The following is a 16,576-nucleotide window of genomic DNA, read 5'->3' on the forward strand; positions in this document are numbered from 1 at the left end:
CCCAGGGTTCTTTGCAGGAAGCCATGTGCATTGGATGGGCTTTAAATGTGTGGAGTGGATCTGCCCTCTGTGTGCGTCTCAAGTGTCTATTCAGGAGACGTTGGTAAGTATGCAGAGAGATCTGATGCAGTTCACATTTAAAGGGGAATGTACCGAATTGGCACTTTGGGGACCGATACGCAAGTACAGCCATCTTTGGCAATTTGCACCCCTCCAAATCTTGCAGCACAAGGTCTCCCGCCAAGTGACGTCCATGAAAAATGCATATAATATGTGTGTAAAAAATGTGTCTGTTCAAGAAAATTCTTGCAAAAATGCACGATATTAGGGGAAATTGCTTTGCAAAAATGGGTGTTTGTAGGGCAAAATGGAAAAATGCTGATTAATTTTCATGAGGATTTTTTTTTAAAAAGCAAAGTGACGTGGCAATGTGGAGAACCAAACTTAAGATGGTAGCATAGAGAAAATGAAATTGATGGATTTGCTCATCCCTGCCTGTGTGGCAAGGGAGGATGGCTGCAGGTAAGCAGGGAGGGAAGCGTTCTTAAAATGCAAAGGAGCTGCTTTATTTTTCTTTTCTGTCTAGCCACTGTTAAACACAAGCAGACAAGTGAAAGCAACAGCCATGGACTAGAAACTTAGACAATTTGCAAGGCTGTATTACAGGATGGTCTAGATTTCGCCAACATGCTGAATCTTTGCTGTGCTGTCCAGCGTGCAGAATTCAAGCTGGGGAAGTAAGGACTTGCAAATTGAGCAGCTGGCTATATGAGACCCACAGGAAAGGTGTGGGGGGGTGGGGGTGGAAGCTGTGCCCCCTTCCAGCCCCACGTGAGACAGCTGTGTCCTTCTCCATCCAATGCAATGTGCTGGGTGCTCTCAATGAACCTGGAACATTGAAATGGCAAGAGCTACGCAGACTGATGGCATTGCTCAGCTGGTGCCAATTTCAAAATTATTTGCATTCTTCGTGACTCAACTTATCAGGGAGACATAGCAAGGGCGGTATGAAAAACAAGCTGTGGAGCGAGCAGCCTTGAGATAACACCCTGCTCTGTTAAAACAGTGGGTGCAATGGGCCTTGGAGTGCATGTGGTCTTCAGATCTCCATTTCAAAGAAGAAGAAAAATACAGGCACATTCCCAACACCCCCAATTCTTCTTTTGGTGGTAAATCCTTTGAAGCAGCCAAGAGATATCAATAGCTGAAAACTGAGAAGGAAATAAACTTTATCCACCACTTTTTACAGAGGACTTTGAAAAGAATACAGGGCATCATGGAACCTACGAAGTAAACTTAGGCTGCCTTGTTCATCACTCATCCAGATTTGGTTGCACAAAACTTATTATACAGCAGTAAAAGGTCAATGTAAAGGGACCCCTGACCATTAGGTCCAGTCGTGACCGATTCTGGGGTTGCGGCGTTCATCTCACTTTATTGGCCGAGGGAGCCGGCGTACAGCTTCCGGGTCATGTGGCCAGCGTGACACTGTTTACCTTCCTGCCAGAGCGGTACCTACTTATCTACTTGCACTTTGATGTGCTTTTGAACTGCTAGGTTGGCAGGAGCTGGGACCGAGCAACGGGAGCTCACCCCGTCGCGGGGATTCAAAATGCCGACCTTCTGATTGGCAAGTCCTGTACCACCTGCGTCCCTATTATACAGCAGTAGGAAATGGCAAAGCTTAATATATTTTGGAAGAGCGACGTAATATAATGCAGCGGTTTTTGTTGTTGTTGTCATTTTCACTAATGAATGCATAGGTACAGATAACATAATGCATTTTTGTACCTGTCACTTGGCAGGAGAGCTGTGGTGCAAAATTCAGAGATGTGTGAATTTCAAAGGATAGCTGTGTGTTTTTATCACATTAGAACATTAGAATCACAGAATTGTAAAGGTGAAAGGGACCACAAGGGAGATCTAGACTAACCCTTGTGCAGCGTAAGAATCTTTTGCCCAATATGGGTCTCAAACCCACGACCCTGAGATTAAGAGTCTCATCCAGATTGTTCTGGAAACTGCAAATTAGGCTGGCTTGCCTTTAAGTGCTTATTGAATTGAATTTCTCCTCCATTCCTAGGTAGGTGGAGGCTAGACTGTATCTAGTTGGTACTGAGCATTTGTTCTGGTTTGTTTGTGGGACGGTTACACAACAGTGAACATCTGTCTTGCATCCATCCCAATTTACACTTTCCCATTAGTCATTTGTTCACCTCACATTTGTCAACGCATTTCCCCATTGCTTTCCAAACCGCAAGAAGTCCAATTCTTTCTTTTTTTTAAGTGAATTGATTCATTATCATCATCAAACCTTTATTGGCATCACTTACAAACATTCAAAATAAATAAGCCAGTGCAATCTCATTGCCACTTCAACAGTACAGTCATTTGCCAAAGGGAAGAAGAGCCGAGCAATCAATTTCATCTCTGTGGGTCTCCAGCAAGGGCAGGATCCTGTAGCGTCCTTTGGCGACAAAAAGTCAAATAGAGGAACTTACCGGTAGCTACTGGCTTGGTGAGCTCCTGATCTCTGCCCTGTAATAAGAAGTGTATAACCTCTGTCTCTGGTTTCCATGTTGGAATACATAGATGGTCTAAAAATTGTTGGCGGAGAGCATCATACATTTTACGTTTAAGGGCCATGTGAGCTAGAGTTTCCATCAGGTGGCCATCACATGGGCAGATCCTATCTCCTTCTGCCATATCCACAAACTACCCCAAAGGAGGTTAGAAGGGTTAGAATTGAACCTAGTCAGCAAAAAAGCCCTTCTTTCTTGCGGGTTAAACAAAAATTGTAAATAATTAAGGTGAATTTATTGAGCTAGGGTGAGACAGAGCCCATGAATCTGCCTTAACTGCTCTAACCTAAAATTCCTGGTAGATCCTTGAAACCCTCTTGCCAGGGTGAGATGAGGAAGTTGTCTCTGGGCAGCAAGCTCCAGATCACTGAGGGAGGTGGCAGAACCACCTCCTGCATTTGATGGTGATGATGAATTTATTTACACGACATCTTTTTCCGTGACAGGGACTCAAGATGGCTTACAGATTAAAAAATAAGAGCCGCTGAAAAGATAACAAAATCAATAATTATAATCAATCATTAAACATTGGGAGAATTAAAACTAACACCACCTGTTTAAAACAAACCAGTAATTACAATAAAAAGAGCACTGCGGCAGTCAGTTCCCAAAAAGCAGTCAGTTCCCAAAAGCTTGTAGGAATAAGGAAGTCCAGCAGAAGGACAGCAAGGAGGGAGCCAGTCTGGCTTCTCTAGGGAAGGATTAAGAGAGTCTAGGGAGGGAGCATCCACCGAGAAGGCCCTCTTCTGTATCCCCATCAAGCGTGCCTGTGAGGGTGGCAGGACCTGTTGTGACGTGGGGTTTGTGATTTCAGCTCTCTTGATATAATATGCTGGAGACAGCTCTCTAGTAACACTTCTTTATTAAAGCAACAAGACTAAGACCTGAGGAGGGGAGAGCTACATTTATAGGGACAGGGAACTAGCTAGAAGGGATACATTTTGGAGGGAACAATAACAGGCAATCACAGTCCTGCCTTTTGGAGGCAACCAATAAGACAGAGGATCCAAATACAGCAGCTTAAATGAACCAATAGTAGCTGTACCCTCTGGAACCAAAAGGCAGTTACTTTACCCTAATGCAAATACAGACAATAATAATACAGATATAAAATCCTTTGACTCAATACACAACAGGACCAAGACAAGGGTCTTTGCTGAAGATCTCAAAACCTGGGCAGGTTTATATGAGGAAATGTGGTATTTCAGCCAGCTTAGACCTAAGCCATGTAGGGCTTTGTAGATGATAACCAGCCCTTTGAACTGTGCCCAGAAACAAACTGGTACCCAGTGCAGCTGTTACAACCGGGGGGGGGGGTCACCTACTCCCTATAACCAGCCCCTGTTGATAATCTGGCTGCGCTGTTTGAGCCAGCTGAAGTTTCTGAGCACTTTTCAAAGGCAGTCCTATGCAGAGTGCATTGCTGTTTAGTCGTTTAGTCGTGTCCGACTCTTCATGACCCCATGGACCAGAGCACGCCAGGCACTCATGTCTTCCACTGCCTCCTGCAGTTTGGTCAAACTCATGCTGGTAGCTTCAAGAACACTGTCCAACCATCTCGTTCTCTGTCGTCCCCTTCTCCTTGTATCCTCAATCTTTCCCAACATCAAGGTCTTTTCCAGGGAGTCTTCTCTTCTCATGAGGTGGCCAAAGTATTGGAGCCTCAGCTTCAGGATCTGTCCTTCCAGTGAGCACTCAGGGCTGATTTCCTTCAGAATGGAGAGGTTTGATCTTCTTGCAGTCCAGGGGGCTCTCAAGAGTCTCCTCCAGCACCAGAATTCAAAAGCATCAATTCTTCAGCAATCAGCCTTCTTTATGGTCCAGCTCTCACTTCCATACATCACTACTGGGAAAACCATAGCTTTAACTATACGGACCTTTATTGGCAAGGTGATGTCTGTGCTTTTAGAGTGCATTAGAGTAATCCAAACGGGATGCAAGGAAGGTGTTGGTCACTGTGGTCAATATTCAGGCATCAGCCGGCACTTCTTAGCCTTTTCCTCCTTTAACTCTGCTATGTGCCCATTGCCTGCCCATTGTCCACACTAGGTGGCAGTGGGTGGGTGCACAACAATGGGCGCATGGCAGGCATATGGAGGAGGAGGCAGGGCTGGTATTTCCTGTTTTGCCTTTAGCAGCAAAGCCTCCAGGGTCGGCCTTGTCTCCTGTAAACATAAGTTTGTTGACTGCAGAATAAGGACACAGCCCCGCAAGTCATGATATACTCAGTCGCTCAAGGCCGTACTGATGATGAGGCAAGAAGGAAGCCCTAGTTTTCAGAGCAACTAGGGAAGTCCAGGTTCCTTGGTGCCAAATTCTGGAAAAATGGGCCTCCCTCTGCCTGCCGTTGGCTCTGGTGCCAACTTTGCCCCCAACCAGTCTTTAGTGGGCACTGGGCACCACTGGTTTGAAAGGTGATGTTGTACTTCGCATCTCATGTTGCACTAATACAGGTGCCACAGAATAACCATTTCACATTCGTAATAATCTATTTGTGTGGTGGCACCTAGACTCTGGAACTCCCTGCCTCTAGATATGAAGCCGGCAACTTCACTGTACTCTTTTCGGCACCTACTAAAAATGTCCTTGTTTAGATAAGCCTGCCTAGGTGCTTATAAATGCTTGTGTGGATTTTTTGTATTTTAACCTCCTATATGTTTTTATGGGGACGCGGGTGGCGCTGTGGGTTAAACCACAGAGCCTAGGACTTGCTGATCAGAAGGTTGGCAGTTCGAATCCCCGGGACGGGGTGAGCTCCCATTGCTCGGTCCCTGCTCCTGCTAATCTAGCAGTTTGAAAGCACGTCAAAGTGCAAGTAGATAAATAGGTACCGCTCCGGCGGGAAGGTAAACGGTGTTTCTGTGCGCTGCTCTGGTTCTCCAGAAGCGGCTTAGTCATGCTGGTCACATGACCCAGAAGCTGTATGCCAGCTCCCTCGGTCAATAAAGCGAGATGAACACCGCAACCCCAGAGTCGGTCACGACTGGACCTAATGGTCAGGGGTCCCTTTACCTTTACCTTTATCTTTTTATGTATTTTTTTCCTGGTTTTATCTTTTTGTAAACTGCTCTGAGGTTTGTTTGTTTGTTTGTTTGTTTGTTTGTTTGTTACAAACAAATTTTATGACTTTTTATGGATAAATTTTATGACTTTTGAAAAAGTTCTGTGGGGCTCCGTTCATTATGTGGTTCCTCACTCTATGTGTTTGGCAGAGCCTGGTCTTGCCGTCTTTGCCACGAGTGACAAATGATTAACTCAGGCCGGAGTGCTGAGTGCCAGGCTGCTGGCACGTATGCCAAGGAAAACGGGCAAGTGAAGATGCACGCAATGTCTGAGGAAATTCACAATGCAACGCCAGTTCCAGATGCCTTTTTAAAAACGAGCTTTCGTTTTCATTTTCAGGTGCTCCGAATTGCAGGCTTGTTCAGAAGTCACATGGCGCACCTCAAAGTTTTCCAGAAAGTCATCATGGGTGGAGATGAGTTGGCACATTTCCCCCCCCAGCAAGAAAAGAAAAAAATAATCCACTTCAGATGCATTAGTTATTCCAATGGTGGTTTTCTGCAAGACTTGGAGAAGAAGGGAATGCAAAGACTGGGGTGGACAGCTTCTTTTCAGAGCAAACATATTAAAACTCAGAGCAAACTTAGAGGAAGGGTCGTTGCTCATGTTATAAGAAAAAAAACTGCTCCTTTTCACTTATGGGGTATCCAAGAGCCCGTATAGAATCCTTAAGTGGGTTCCCTATCGGTAGGAGAAAATAACAGAGGCCAAACACAGTATATTGAGAAGTAAAGCGGCTAGTAAGCCTGATCTTTATTAACGGTTGCAACAGGGTCCCCTACTCACCACACGCAGAAGGAAGGAGAGAACACAGAACAATGGTGTGCAAGCCCTTTTATAGACTTTTGAAGTTGCCCACCCTGTAGTCCGTGACCATCCCCCAAAACATCATATACGTCACAGAAGGAGGTGGTCTACAGCAGAAATCCTGTTTGCCAGGATACCTGTTAATGGTCACTGATTGGGCAGCCTGGCCATTCTTTTGTGATGGTTAATAGTTTAGTTCCTGAGTCCAGGTCACAGGCTCACCCTATTCATACACAAATACGCCCTTAAGACAGGATTTGTAAGGAAAAGACAAAGGGAAGGCTTTCCCCATTTCTTCCCTCCTTTCAGAGAAATATTTGAGGTCAATTTGGGAGAGTCAAAATGACTTCAGGATTGCTCTCCTGTACTATTTCAGACACATGGTTTAAATACTTATTATGTACATGTGTTTGCCTTGTACATTTATGAACATTTATTCTATATTCGAGACCTTAGAATTCTTATAACATTCAGGTGTTGAGCATCTTCCTTGCACGCAGAACCTCCCGGCTTCAATCCTCAATAACATCTCTAGGCAGGGCTGGGAGACTGACTGATTGCTGCCAGTCAGTGTACTGAGCTACAGATGTAAGGGAGCTCCCTCCGATCCTAAATTGACTAGGAGTCTTGCATGGGAGTCAGCCCCACAGAACACACGCAAGGGTTGGAGTTGGGTGGTGGGAGTAGGATAAAGCCAGCAACACTATTCGAGTTTGGTAGAGATGATTGGATCCTGGCACATCACAAACACACCTGATCCACCCCTCTTGGACCAATGTGCAGATCACAGCCGGCTTCCCACACGTCCCAATTTTTCTTCTGCAGCTCAAAAATGAAATTTAACAATTCAGTACTGTTTATGTTATCATTTACTAACTAAGTGCACATTTAGCTCACCAATAGCACATGGTTTGTAGAACTCAGCAGGGATGGGGACAAAATGAGACTTAGTTGGCTGTCCTGGTCACTGCCTCTGGCGCCACCCGCTGGTTGGGCTCCCTGCCCTGCACCCCACCAGGGGGTCCTGGGGACACCAGTTCCTGCTGGAAGATGAAGTGGTCAAAAGCCCCCACAGTCCTCATCTCTGAGACCAAAGCACCATCTGTTTCTTGACACGCTTTCATCGTATTTGGCCCTTCACAAATCGCTCCTACCTGGAATGCAGAGCCAGAGCAATCTTTGGTTGTGAGATGCTCAGAGGCTCAGATCCTTTGTCATAGTTACTGTGCTCCTTTGGGTTAAAGGTAAAAGGACCCCTGACCATAGGTCCAGTCGTGGCTGACTCTGGGGTTGTGGCGCTCTTCTCGCTTTACTGGCCGAGGGAGCCGGCGTTTGTCCACAGACAGCTTCCGGGTCATGTGGCCAGCATGACTAAGCTGCTTCTGGCAAACCAGAGCAGCGCACAGAAACGCCGTTTACCTTCCCGCCAGAGCGGTACCTATTTATCTACTTGCACTTTGACATGCTTTCAAACTGCTAGGTTAGCAGGAGCAGGGACCGAGCAATGGGAGCTCACCTCGTTGTGGGGATTCGAACCGCCGACCTTCTGATCGGCAAGTCCTAGGCTCTGTGGTTTAACCCACAGCGCCACCCGCGTCCCTCTAGGTTACTCTGCTCTGCTCCTTTGGGTTACTTGACCCTTTTACAGGCCAGGCCCACCCATGAGGCTGAAGCCCTTGAGGCAGAGGGAGGGGGTGTTTCTGGGGGTGCCCTCCACCCTGTCGCCACTGCCAGAGAAGCAATGTGGGCATTGACGTGAATTCCAGCAAGATCTCACCAAAATCTCTCAAGATCTCTTGCAAGAGCTCTTGTGAGATTCAAGATCTTGCCAGAGATTGGTGCCAAAACACTTCCTGTTTTGCCTCGAGTGGCGAAAAGGGACACACCGCCCCCTGCCATTTCATTGTGGTGGTTTCCTCTCTCTCTCTTTTTGCTCACAATGGTATCGGGGCAGCGCTACGTGATCTCACTTTCGACAGCGTGTGCAAAAGTTTCAAGGTGGCCATACTGCTTCATTTCCGACAGGTACCGGTCCTGCAGCTGCCTGCTGAAATCCTGTAAGGCTTTGCACCATAAACGCTCTGTTTTATTTATTTATTTTATCTCACCCTTGTCAGGCTCTAGCGCCAGAGGGCCTCTCCCCATGGCAATAATACAATAATAATTCCACGTGGAATCTCTCGTAGACGGCCAGGATATTGCAGATGACAGCAGGACCTTTAGTGCCAGCGTGGTATAGTGTGCCAGCGTGGTATAGTGGTTAAGAGTGGTGGACTTGTAATCTGGTGAACCGGGTTCGATTCCCCGCTCCTCCACCTGCAGCTGCTGGGTGACCTTGGGCTAGTCACACTTCTCTGAAGTCTCTCAGCCCCACTCACCTCACAGAGTGTTTGTTGTGAGGGAGGAAGGGAAGGGAGAATGTTAGCCACTTTGAGACTCCTTTGGGTAGTGATAAAGCGGGATGTCAAATCCAAACTCTTCTTCTTCTTCTTCTTTAAGAGATGAGGGCTGCTGAAGGGGAACGAAGGCCTCTGACCAACTCCTCCTGCGATTCCTGAAGGATTACGGAACCGAAACAGTTCCTAACTTAAGGTTACCAGATGTCTCCATTTCCTGGGGATAGTCCTCAGATTTACAAACCAGTCCCCATTACAAAATCCATTGAAGTTGAAAAGTGTCCCCAGATTCAGTGGGGGGGGGGGGGGAATCTGGTAACCTTATCCTATCTCCTCTCTCTGCTTCGGGTGTCACTTCCGCCACACTTTGCTATCTGAGAACAGACTTGCTTTAAAAAAAATTAATTAAAGAGAGAAAATTTTAAGGAAGGTTGTCTCACATGATCAGCCCACGCTCAATCTGTCTATGTCAAAAGTTCAGAGTGTCTCACTTAGCACCCTGGCTGCAGTCTGGGTGAGGGTGTTTGTGCCTCTTTTGGCAGGATCCGTGCTTTTTTTTTCGAGAGGGACCGACTGTAGAAAGGAAAGTCATCTGTTCACCTCCTCATCTTTTACTCCACTTTCCACCACCCAGGAAAAAGCTCTGCACCCGCCCAGTAAGCAACGAGGAAGTGGCCAGCTGACGATTTGGGTTCTCACCCTGAAGATGAGTAGGGGGTTATGGTGGCGAAAGAAACACAGTTGCTTTTGGGGGTGGGGTTTCCCAGTGTTTTGTTTTGGCGTTGCAAATTGCGAGGAACACCTGTGGGATGACTCACCTCGACTCAAAGAGAGGCTCAATGAGGCGAAATCTAAGGTCCTAATGATTTGATTTCACAGATGATGGACGCTGAAACATCTGCCATTTCTTAGCTGGGGGTAGCGGGGCTGTCAGCCGGCTTACCAAGGAAGCCCGTTTGGGGCAACGAACCATTGGAGCAGAAGATTTTTAAAACAGAGAGAAATATACAGCTTGTTCTTGAGAGGTGATCGCATGTCAACTCAAGGCTTTGTTTGGGGTGGGGTTAGATGTCCTTTTCTTCAGCTCCTGGGCTAAATCTCTCATGGCCTAGGCAAGCTCAGTGGTGGCAGTGATGATGATGATGATGATGGCAGGAGACTTGGCATTGCCTGCCAATTCACTACTGGACTGAGTTGAAGACACTGGTTTTGGTGTACAAAACCTGATACAACTGATACAGCCAGCTGTAAATCACACGGAGTAAGTGGACTTAACTCTTAATTAGAAAAAAACACACCAGGATCTGCACAGGAGTGTTTGGCCTAATGAGCACAGCAACTCATTTCCGGCAGCTATTTTCCCCATGAAGCAGTTGCTGAGACTGAAGGTCTCTGCCTCTCCACAGCTGCCTAGGTCCCCTCCTCTCCAGGGTTTTCCCCAAGCAATCTTAGACTGCGCCTAGGTAAAGGTAAAGGGACCCCTGACCATTAGGTCCAGTCGTGACCGACTCTGGGGTTGCGGCGCTTATCTCGCTTTTTTGGCCGAGGGAGCAAGCGTACAGCTTCCGGGTCATGTGGCCAGCATGACTAAGCCGCTTCTGGCGAACCAGAGCAGCGCACAGAAACGCCGTTTAACTTCCCGCCGGAGTGGTACCTATTTATCTACTTGCACTCTGAGGTGCTTTCGAACTGCTAAGTTGGCAGGAGCAGGGACCGAGCAATGGGAGCTCACCCCGTTGCGGGGATTCGAACCGCCGACCTTCTGATCGGCAAGTCCTAGGCTCTGTGGTTTAACCCACAGCGCCACCCGCGTCCCACAGACTGTGCCTACATGGAGCTAATTTCTCCTCCACCCTCTTCATGCCTCTCCTGGTAGTGGGAGACCAGCGGGAGGGGAGCTTGTTGCCGCAGGTAGTGCAGACACTCTTCCCCAACCTGACTCATCTCTGCCTCCTTCCTCTCCTGCTTCAGCTTCTGTCTATTCTTCTGGACTTCTCTCTGCCACAAACTCTCCCTGCTCATTAAGCCCTGTTGACTCTCCAGCTTCCAACACCTCCTCCTTCCAGTCTTCTCCCTCTGACCACTCCTCATTGTCCCACCACCAATCCCCTGTCCTTGAGCCTTCTTCCCTTGGGGGTTCTCTACCTGGTGCCTCCCCCTCCCCATTCCTCTGCATCTAGCCAGTCCGTGACAGCTTGGAACCAGGACACCTGAACGATTGTCTCACCCCTTATGTACCCAATCGATCCCTGCTTTCTACAGGCGAGAGCTTCCCACAGTTGCCACCTTTTCTAGAGAGCCAGTGTGGTGTAGTGGTTAAGAGTGGTAGACTCGTAATCTGGTGAACTGGGTTCTCATCTCCGCTCCTCCACATGCAGCTGACCTTGGGCTAGTCATACTTCTCTGAAGTCTCTCAGCCCCACTCACCTCACAGAGTGTTTGTTGTGGGGGAGGAAGGGAAAGGAGATTGTTAGCCGCTTTGAGACTCCTTAGGGTAGTGATAAAGCGGGATATCAAATCCAAACTCTTCTTCTTCAGGAAGTCCATTCCGCACAGTGACGGAATCAGGTCTTGAGCATCGTGGCGCTAACCCTAGTCCCCTTCCTTGAATATTAGATGGGGGCCATCTCTGTGGTCTTGTTGGCCCCTGCTGTAAACTTTTTTAAAGCAGATATCTTTCCCAGTCTGTATTTGTAACAGAATTGTGTTTAAAAAGATGCTTTTAGTGTTGCTTTACCTGGTTTGCTGCCCTTGGAAGGAAGGGTGGAATAATAAATTTAATGCATGCACGAATGAGTGTTAGTCAAACTAGACCCACCAAAATTAATGAACCCATGTGAACCATGCTCATCTGGTTTACTATTTTTATATCCTCATTGAGCTGGGATATTTTGTGGGGGGGGGGTGTTGCACGTCTGCTCACTTCGTTCCCCCTCTAACCCCCACCCAAGCCTCCTCATATCTCCCCCTTATTTGGGGGATAATTCCACTTTTGGCAGCTTAAGCAATGAGACATATTTTTGCTACGCATTCGCTACTGGTTCACACTACGATTTCGCAGATGTCTTCCCCCATTTTTGGGGGGGGGGGTAACTGTCGATCATCATAAAATTATTGCTAGCGGGCAGTACCTGGTGTCACTCGGGAATTCTAAGATTTATAAATGGATGATTTAATTTTTTTGCAACAACCTTTGCTTTTTCCAGCAGATGAAGTCGATTTGGAAAGAAAACAGCGTTCTAAATCACCAGAAATAATATCTGGCATCAAGCGGGTTATTCCTCTGACAACTCTTGCTTTCATAACCATGACTTGTCTCACGTCTACTAATCCTAGCCTTCCCTTTGGGACTCCAAAAGGGTATTTTCAAGTATGCACCAACAAGAACCCATTTATTTTATTTAGAGGATCAAAGCTCGTCTTAAAAGCAACATTGACTCAGGATGGCGGGGGGGGGGGGTTGGACCAAAAAAATGAAACTCACTTTCTTCCTTTGATGGGGGTGCCGGTCATTGTGTTGACTCAGCTTGGAAAACCCATCCGAACCTCTGTCTGCACGTTCAAAAGAAGGAGGGGCCACGTCCTAGCTCAGTGGCAGAGCACATGCTCGGCATGCGGAATAACCCAGGAACAGTTCTCAACATCTCTAATTGCAGGAGATAGGAAAGCCCTTCCTGGCTGGCTGGCTAGCTGGCTGGCTCCCCCTTGGACCCCCCCCCCCAGGAGACGCAGCCCACCAAAGTAGCCAGTACAGGCTATGAAGAGAAAGAGTTTGGATTTGATATCCCACCTTTCACTCCCTTTAAGGAGTCTCAAACCATCTAACATTCTCCTTTCCCTTCCTCCCCCACAACAAACACTCTGTGACATGAGTGAGGCTGAGAGACTTCAAAGAAGTGTGACTGGACCAAGGTCACCCAGCAGCTGCATGTGGAGGAGAGGGGAAGCGAACCCGGTTCCCCAGATTACGAGTCTACCGCTCTTAACCACTACACCACACAAATGGTCTGTCCTAGGGTTCTGGATGCCTTGCTTCATTACGGATATTGCAGAGGTAGAAGAAGTTCAGGAAAGGGCACCCAAAACAATCAAGGGGGTGGAATGATTCCCCTACGAGGAAAGTTTACAACATCTGGGCCTTTAGAGGAAAAGGCAAGTACAGTGGTACCTCAGGTTACATACACTTCAGGTTATATATGCTTCAGGTTACAGACTCCGCTAACCCAGAAATAGTGCTTCAGGTTAAGAACTTTGCTTCAGGATGAGAGCAGAAATTGTGCTCCAGCGGTGCATGGGCATCAGGAGGCCCCATTAGCTAAAGTGGTGCTTCAGGTTAAGAACAGTTTCAGGTTAAGAACGGACCTCTGGAACGAATTAAGTACTTAACCCAAGGTACCACTGTAAAGAGGGGGCATGATCAAGGTCTGGAACAGGAGCAGGTAATCTTTCTTTCTGCTCAATTCCCTTCTGGGTAACATTATGAGGGCCACATGATGGGGAGGGGGCAGGAGTAAAGGAGTGGGGTGACAAGTGTTAATTTACTTGCTAGGGATATACCTTTTTTGCAACCTCATGTTGCTATAGCTTAGATTAGATGAACATTTGCCTAAAAGCAATGAACCGTCATTTCAAAATCTTTGGGAAAAAGCTCATCCCAAAATCAATAAATCAGTTCTTGTATATGCAACAGCATAATGTATTATGTAATTATACATAACAATTATAGCTATGTGTTATAATGCAGGAAGATTAGAGCTTGCAAATTTTATAATACTTGTACAGTTTTTTTTGTACTGTACAAAATGTTGTACATCACTTCTTATTGCTTAGAATAAATCGAGGTTGCAGTTTGTCTTTGCTTCTGCTGCAAGCACCATAAAATCTTTGATTGCATGTTCTGTGCACTGATTAACTTCTTGGTATCTGGAGGGCGGATGGCTCTTGTTTCCAGTGCTTCTCCTGAACCCAAGGCCTTTTTGTAAGGTTTCAATATTTCTGACAAGGTCTTGAAGTCAGTTACAGTAAGCAGAAATGTTACAGATACGATGGTTCCCAATTTTCATTTCGGGGTGACCTTCTTTCTCAACTTAGTCCCTTTTTCAGTGTGTCTAAGCCATGGGTAGGCAAACTAAGGCCTGGGGGCCGGATCCGGCCCAATCTTCTTCTAAATCTGGCCTGTGGACGATCCAGGAATCAGCGTGTTTTTACATGAGTAGAATGTGTCCTTTTATTTAAAATGCATCTCTGGGTTATTTGTGAGGCGTAGGAATTTGTTCATTTCCCCCCAAAAAATATAGTCCGGCCCCCCACAAAGTCTGAGGGACAGTGGACCGGCCCCCTGCTGAAAAGGTTTGCTGACCCCTGTTCTAAGCAAAAGTTCATCCCTTTAGGATACAGTCATACCTCGGGTTGAATGCGCTTCGTGTTGAGCGCGCTCAAGTTGCACTCCGCGACAACCCGGAAGTAACGGAGCACGTTACTTCCGGGTTTCACCGCTTGTGCGTGCGCAGACGCTCAAAATGACGTCATGCGCATGCACAGAAGTGGCAAAAAGCAACACATGTGTGCGCAGACGTGCCATCACTAGTTACATTTGCTTCTAGATGCGACTGGGGCTCCAGAACGGATCCCGTTCATATCTAGAGGTACCACTGTATAGGAAATTGGGTTTGTTGTTTTTTTAAGTCAAAAAGTTATAACTCACACACCTAGGCAAGCAAGAGCTCGAAGATACATCAGGGGCAGATTTAGGGCTGTGCAAGTGATGCGCATGAAATATGCGCTGAGCCCAAGGGGATGTCTTGGTGAACAAGGTGCTGGGCATTGGGAAGGAGGTGGGAGGCTCTGACAGGGTCCTAAAGACCCCCCCTGCTCCTTCCCAAGGCCTAGTTAGTGCTTGCCCCAGTCCAGGAAGCTGGGCCAGGCGGGTCATTGTTGTGATCCAGCAGCAGGGCTCTTCCTCCTGTCCTTTTCCATTGCCTGAAAAAAATGCCAGAGTTCTGAGAAGCCTTCCAGATCCAAGCCACAGATGCAGTGGAAAGCAGCGTTATATAAAAAATTACACAACCCCAAAGCTTCGTGGATTGGAAGGAGTCATCGTCTCTCCAAACAAAAAGGTGTGGGGAGAAATTACTTTCCGGCTGGGTTGCTGGGGGGAATTCCCAGAGGTTCTGAGTAAACGCCACTTGTCCGAAGCATCATCACTTGGCTTTTCCACTCAAAAGCGAAAGCAACACCAGAGCAGGCAACTGCCACACCCACAGCCCCACGTGGCTTCCTGCAGGCCCTTTGGTTTCTGTTGCGCAACAAGGTCAAGGACCTACCTTCAGATTCTTGCATTGAAAGGGGGCTGGACTAGATGACCCTCGGGGTCCCTTCCGACTCTACAATTCCAGGATTCTATGAAACATGTTGAGCCTCACAATCTGGGTAACCAGAATGTGAAGGGCCACCTTGCCGGAGCTCACGAGGTCTAGATCGGGCAGGCTGCGTGGATGGCGGAGTCACCTGCCTAGAATGTGATTTCGCCAAGGTTGCAGGTTCAGTCCCCGTATGGGACAGCTGCATATTCCTGCATTGCAGGGGGTTGGACTAGATGATCCTCAGGGTCCCTTCCAACAATACAATTCTATGATTCTAAGAATGGCACCTGCTGGACCTGGAATGTAAACTTTTGTTAGAAGCCGTCCACAGTGGCTGGAGCAACCCAGTCAGAAGGGTGGCATATAATTAGTGTATTATCATCATCATCAGTACTTTTCTTCTAGAAAAACGGTGCTGGTATTGCATAGGTAAAGGTAAAGGTACCCCTGCCCGTACGGGCCAGTCTTGACAGACTCTGGGGTTGTGCGCCCATCTCACTTAAGAGGCCGGGGGCCAGCGCTGTCCGGAGACACTTCCGGGTCACGTGGCCAGCGTGACATCGCTGCTCTGGCGAGCCAGAGCCGCACACGGAAACGCCGTTTACCTTCCCGCTGGTAAGCGGTCCCTATTTATCTACTTGCACCCGGAGGTGCTTTCGAACTGCTAGGTTGGCAGGCGCTGGGACCGAGCAGCGGGAGCGCACCACGCCGCAGGGATTCGAACCGCCGACCTTTCGATCGGCAAGTCCTAGGCGCTGAGGCTTTAACCCACAGCGCCACCTGCGTCCTCTGGTATTGCATACCCTTGAGTAAAAAAAAAAAGGTAAAAGACCCCTGACAGTTAAGTCCAGTCACGAAAGACTCTGGGGTTGCGGCGCTCATCTCGCTTTACTGGCCAAGGGAGCTGGTTTTTTGTCCACAGTTTTTCCGGGTCATGTAGCCAGCATGACTAAGCCGCTTCTGGCGAAACCAGAGCAGCACACGGAAATGGCGTTTACCTTCCCGCCAGAGTGGTACCTATTTATCTACTCGCACTTTGACATGCTTTCGAACTGCTAGGTTGGCAGGAGCTGGGACTGAACAATGGGAGCTTACCCCGTCGCGGGGATTTGAACTGCCGACCTTCTGATTGGCAAGCCCTAGGCTCTGTGGTTTAGACCACAGCGCCACCGTCTTACCCCCAGAAAAAAGCACTGGTTATTGTTATATTATTATTATTATTATTATTATTATTATTATTATTATTATTACTACTACTACTACTACTACTACTATTATTATTAGCTATCCAGGCTAATGATGTTCTGCTGAGTGTGTGATGAAAGGGAATCATGTCACTAGAAAGTTGCCCTCTTCTCTTTTTCCC

Source organism: Podarcis cretensis (genome assembly GCF_951804945.1).
Source record: "Podarcis cretensis genome assembly, chromosome: 15".
Taxonomy (NCBI): Eukaryota; Metazoa; Chordata; class Lepidosauria; order Squamata; family Lacertidae; genus Podarcis; species Podarcis cretensis.